The sequence below is a fragment of the Capricornis sumatraensis genome, chromosome 2 (assembly GCF_032405125.1).
Source record: "Capricornis sumatraensis isolate serow.1 chromosome 2, serow.2, whole genome shotgun sequence".
Lineage (NCBI taxonomy): Eukaryota > Metazoa > Chordata > Mammalia > Artiodactyla > Bovidae > Capricornis > Capricornis sumatraensis.
In genome coordinates, this window is record NC_091070.1 from 110,345,230 (window position 1) to 110,351,865 (window position 6,636).

A 6,636-nucleotide genomic window follows, 5' to 3' on the forward strand; every position below is an offset into this window, starting at 1 on the left:
ATAAAGGGCATGCTTAGAATTACAGCCAGATTGAACCCGAAGTATCTTTAAATTTTTTTACAAATACATGAATGGACACGTCTTGCAGTGTTCTCTCTTCCTCCTAAGGATGAAATAATAGAGAAAGGGGTCATGCTCCACAGTGGGCTAGTCTGTGACAGGCTGTCCCCTCCAGGAAATTCTTGCTCATGATGTCTTATCTTCTAAGATGCTTGATTATCTCTGGTTGTGTGAAGAACACTGTTTATGAAGAATTATTTTTAGAAAAATTTGAGGCCCCAAAATAGATTTTCTTCTAGAGATAAGCTTTGCTTGCTTCTACCAGGTGCTCATGAACACTAACAACTTTAATACTGCAAGCACCTAAATCTAATTTAAGCTCCTACTCATCTTTTTTTTTTTTTTTTAGTTTTTTATTTTATATTGCAGTATTTCTTGGAGAAGGCAATGGCAACCCACTCCAGTACTCTTGCTTGGAAAACCCCATGGATGGAGGAGCCTGGTAGGCTGCAGTCCATGGGGTTTCAAACAGTCGGACACGACTGAGCGACTTCACTTTCACTTTTCACTTTCATGCGTTGGAGAAGGAAATGGCAACCCACTCCAGCATTCTTGCCTGGAGAATCCCAGGGATGGTAGAACCTGGTGGGCTGCCGTCTATGGGGTTGCACAGAGTCGGACACGACTGAAACGACTTAGCAGCAGCAGCAGCAGCAGCAGCAGCAGCAGCAGCAGCAGCAGCAGCAGTAGTATTCCTGATTAACAATGTTCAGGTGGACAGCAAAGGGACTCAGCCATACATATACATGTATCCATTCTTCTCCAAGTGAAGTCACTCAGTCGTGTCCGACTCTTTGCAACCCCATGGACTGTAGCCTACCAGGCTCCTCTGTCCATGGGATTTTCCAGGCAATAGTACTGGAGTGGATTGCCATTTCCTTCTCCAGGGGATCTTCTCAACCCAGGGATTGAACCTGGCTCTCCCGCATTGTAGACAGCAGCTTTATCGTCTGAGCCACCAGGGAAGTCTTCCCCAAACTACCCTCCAATCCAGGCTGCTAGATAACATTGAGCAGAGTTCCCTGTGCTATACAATAGGTCCTCGTTGGTTATCCATTTAAAATATAGCAGTGTGTACATGTACAAGTCGACCCCAAACTCCCTAGCTATCCTTTCACCCAGTAACCATAAATTTGTTCTCTAAGTCTGTGAATTTATTTCTTTATTTGTAAATAAGTTCACTTTTATAATTTCTCTTTATATTACATGTATGAGGGACACCATACAATATTTCTCTTTCTCTCTGTGATTTCACTTAGTATGACAATCTCCAGATCCACCCATGTTGCTTCAAATGGTGTTATTTCATTCTTCTTAATGGCTGAGTAATATTCCATTGTACATATGTATCACACTTTTCCCCCTTATTTACTTATTTATTTTAATCAGAGGATAATTGGTTTACAGAATTGTGTTCAGTTCAGTGGCTCAGTCGTGTCCGACTCTTTGAGACCCCATGAATTGCAGCATGCCAGGCCTCCCTGTCCATCACCATCTCCCGGAGTTCACTCAGACTCACGTCCATCGAGTCCGTGATGCCATCCAGCCATCTCATCCTCAGTCGTCCCCTTCTCCTCCTGCCCCCAATCCCTCCCAGCATCAGAGTCTTTTCAAATGAGTCAACTCTTCACATGAGGTGGCCAAAATACTGCATCTTTCCTTCCAAGAGTTTCAGCTTTAGCATCATTCCTTCCAAAGAAATCCCAGGGCTGATCTCCTTCAGAATGGACTGGTTGGATCTCCTTGCAGTCCAGGGGACTCTGAAGAGTCTTCTCCAACACCACAGTTCAAAAGCATCAATTCTTCAGCGCTCAGCCTTCTTCACAGTTCAACTCTCACATCCATACATGACCACAGGAAAAACCGTAGCCTTGACTAGATGGACCTTAGTCGGCAAAGTAATGTCTCTGCTTTTGAATATACTATCTAGGTTGGTCATAACTTTTCTTCCAAGGAGTAAGCATCTTTTAACTTCATGGCTGCAGTGACCATCTTCAGTGATTCTGGAGCCCCCAAAAATAAAGTCTGACATTATTTCTACTGTTTCCCCATCTATTTCTCATTAAGTGATGGGACCAGATGCCATGATCTTTGTTTTCTGAATGTTGAGCTTTAAGCCAGCTCTTTCACTCTCCTCTCACTTTCATCAAGAGGCTTTTTAGCTCCTCTTCACTTTCTGCCATAAGGATGGTGTCATCTGCATATCTGAGGTTATTGATATTTCTCCTGGCAATCTTGATTCCAGCTTGTGTTTCTTCCAGTCCAGCATTTCTCATGATGTACTCTGCATGTAAGTTAAATAAGCAGGGTGACAATATACAGCCTTGACGTACTCCTTTTCCTATCTGCCATATATCAACATGAATCCACTATAGGTACATATATGTTCTCTCCCTCTTGAACCTCCATCCCATCTCCCACCCCATCCCACCTCTCTAAGTGGTCACATATCACCAGGTTTTAGCTCCGTATATCATAGAGTAAATTCCCACTTGCTGTCTATTTTACATATGGTAATGTTACTCTTTCAATTTGTCCCACTCTCTCCTTTCCCTACTCTATCTACAAGTCTGTTCTCTATGTCTGTGTCTCCATTGTTGCTCTGCAGATAGGTTCATCAGTACAATCCTTCTAGATTCCATATATATGTGTAATGTAAGATATTTGTTTTTCTCTTTCTGACTTACTTCACTCTGTATAGTAGGCTCTAGGTTCATTCACCTCATTAGAACTGACTCAAATGCATTCCTTTTTATGGCTAAGTAATATTCCATTGTATATATGTACAACGTCTTCATCCATTCATCTGCTGATGGACTTCTAGGTGGCTTCCATGCCCTAGCTATTATAGTGTTGCAATGAACATTGGGGTACATGAGTCTTTTTAAATTCTGGTTTCCTCAGGGTGCATGTCCAGTAGTGTGATTGTTGGACCATAAGGTAGTTTTATTCCTAGTTTTTAAAGTTTTAAAGGAACTTCCATACTGTTCTCCATAGTGGCTGTATCAAATTATTTAATACATTCCCATCACCAGTGCAAGAGGGTTCCCTTTTCTCAACACCCTCTCCAACATTTATTGTTTGTAGATTTTGTGACTGGTGTGAGATGGTAACTCATTGTAGTTTTGATTTTCATTTCTCTAAATGAGTGATGTTGAGCATCTTTTCATGTGTTTACTAGCCATCTGAATGTCTTCTTTGGAGAAATATCTGTTTAGGTCTTCTGTCCACTTTTTTTTTTTTTTTTTTGGCCTCAAAAAGCACGGACTTTATTGGAGTATTTGGCATGGAAACCCCATGGCTCCAGCCACACAACCAAGGACACAACCACTTCTGAGGTGCAGCAGCCATCACACAGGAGCAATAAGATAGCATGTGAGGCAAGTAGGTATGTGGAGTGCCCAGCCTGAGGAGTCCCGTGCTCCAGGAAGACTGGGGGTGGGGTATGTGTGTGCGTGTGCACAGAGACAACAGGTTCAGATGCAAATTGCAAGAGAACAGCTTCCAAAGTCACCCAGCCAGCATGCTAGGGCAGGTGGACGTAAACCAGGATGCAGCAGGCCGGGAAGAGCAGAGACCTGGATGCTCCCTCCTCCTGACCCCGCAGTCAGGCACCCTAGGCACTAGGAGAACTGCATCTCATTTGGGCCAGGTTCTTGGAGCCTTGAGCTGTCTCCACAGCCTCTGTCCTGCAGACGGAGGACACTGCTTGGGCAAAATAAGCCCTAGTGCATCCCACCACTTCTGGTCTTGGCTCAGCAACTCTCTCTTGGGAGCAGGGTCCCTATTTGGGGGTCTGACAGGGCAGTAAAGGCCCAATTGGGACAGGAGCCCAGGACCACAGATGATCTTCACATGGCCAGCTACCAGGCCTCAAGCCTCAGTACTAAGACGATTCAGCAACACCTACAGCCCAAGCGTCCCCATGTCTGTGAAACAAAGACTTGTCTTCCTTCAAGGAGATCCAGTCTCAGGTTCTGCCCACTTTTTGATTGGTTGTTTGTTTTTTCTGATATTCAGCTGTATGAACTGCTTGTATGTTTTGGAGATTAATCTTTTGTCAACTGATTCATTTGCTATTATTTTCTCCTGTTCTGAGGGTTGTCTTTTCACCTTATGTATAATTTCCTTTGCTGTGCAAACACTTTAGAGTTTAATTAGGTCCCCCTTGTTTATTTTTCTTTTATTTCCATTACTCTAGAAAGTGGGTCACAGAGGATCTTTCTGTGATTTATGTCAAGGAGTGTGCTGCCTATGTTACCCTCTAGGAGTTTTATAGATTCTGGTCTTCTATTTAAGTCTTTAATCCATTATGAGTTTATTTTTTTGTTTGGTGTTAAGAGGTATTCTAGTTTCATTCTTTCACATGTAGCTGTCCAGTTTTCCCAGAACCAGTTATTGAAGATGCCATCTTTTTTCCATTGTATATTCTTGCTTCTTGTGTCAAAGAGAAGGTACCCATTGGTGCATGGGTCTAACTCTGGGCTTTCTATCATTTTCCATTGGTCTATAGTTCTGATTTTGTGTCAGTAGCACTCTATTGTAATTACTGTAGCTTTGTAGTATAGTCTGAAGTCAGGAAGATTGATTCCTCCAGAACCATTTTTCTTTCTCAAGATTGTTTTGGCTATTCAGTTTATCAGGGCTCACTTGCTCACTCAGGCTCACTTGCTCACTGAAAGCATTTCCTCTAAGATCAGGAACAAGACAAGAGTTGTCTTGCCCACTCTCACCACTTTTATTCAACATAATTTTGGAAATCCTAGCTACAGCAATCAGAGAAGAAAAAGAAACGAAAGGACTCCAAATTGGAAAAGAAGAAGTAAAACTGTCACTGTTTGGAGATGACATGATAATATACATAGAAGCCACCAGGAAATTACTAGAGCTAATCAATGAAAATAATAAAGTTGCCAGATATAAAATTAATACACAGAAATCTCTTGCATTTCTAACTGAAATGCATTTCTCTTGCATAACTAACTGAAAAACCAGAAAGAGAAATTAAGAAAACAATCCCATTCACCACTACAAAAGAATAAAATACCTAGAAATAAACCTACCTAAAGAGACAAAAGACCTGTATGCAGAAAACTATAAGACATCGATGAAAGAAATCAAAGTTAACACAAACAGATGGAGAGTTATACCATGTTCTTGGATTGGAAGAATCAATACTGTGAAGATTACTATATTACCCAAAGCAATCTACAGACTCAATGCACTCACTATCAAACTACCAATTGTATTTTTCATAGAACTAAAGCAAGGAATTCCACAATTTGTGTGGAAGCAAAAAAGATCCTGAATAGCCAAAGCAATCTTCAGAAAGAAGAATGGAACTGGAGGAAGCAACCTTCCCAACCTCAGACTATACTACAAAGCTACAGTCATGAAGACAGCATGGTACTGGCACAAAAACAAAGATATAGACCAATGGAACAAAATAGAAGGCCTGGAGATAAATCCACATACCTGTGGAAACCTTACCTTTGACAAAAGAGGCAAAAATATACAATGGAGAAAAGACAGTTTTTTCAGCAAATGGTGCTGGAAAAACTGGTCAACTACATGTAAAAGAATGAAATTAGAACAGTTTCTAACACTATGCACAAAAATAAATGCAAAATTGATTAAAGATGTAAGTGTAAGGCCCGAAACTATAAAACTCTTAGAGGAAAACATAAGCAGAACACTCTCTGACATAAATCACAGCAAGATCCTTTCTGACCCACCTCCTAGAGTAATGGAAATAAAAACAAAAATAAATAAGTTGGACCTAATTAAACTTAAAAGCTTTTGCACAACTAAGGAAACTATAAGCAAGGTGATAAGACAGCCCTCAGAATGAGAGAAAATAATAGCAAATGAAACAACTCACAAAGAATTAATCTCCAAAATATACAAGCAACTCATGCAGCTCAATACTAGAAAAACAAACAACCCAATAAAAAAAGTGGGCAGAAGACCTAAACAGATATTCCTCCAAAGAGGGCATACAGATGGATAATAAATACATGAGAAGATGCTCAACATTGCTCACTATTAGAGAAACTCAAATCAAAACCACAATGAGGTATCATCTCACACCAGTGAGACTGGTCATCATCAAAAAATCTACAAACAATAAATGCTGGAGAGAGTGTAGAGAAAAGGGAACCCTCTTACACTTTTGGTGGGAATGCAAATTGATACAACCACTATGGAACAGTATGGACATTTCTTTAAAAACTGGAATAAGACTACCCCATGACCCAGCAATCCCACAACTGGGAATATACCCTGAGGAAATCAGAACTGAAAAAGATACATGTACCACAATGTTCATTGCAACACTATTTACAATAGCTTGGACATGGAAGCAACATTGATGTCCATCAGCAAATGAATGGATAAGGAAGTTGTGGTACATATACACAGTGGAATATTGCTTACTATAAAAAGGAATGTATTTGAGTCAGTTCTAATGAGATGGATGAACCTAAAGCCATACAGAGTGAAGTAAGTCAAAAAAAGAAAGACAAATACCATACTTTAACGCATGTATATGGAATCTAGAAAGATGGTACCAACAAT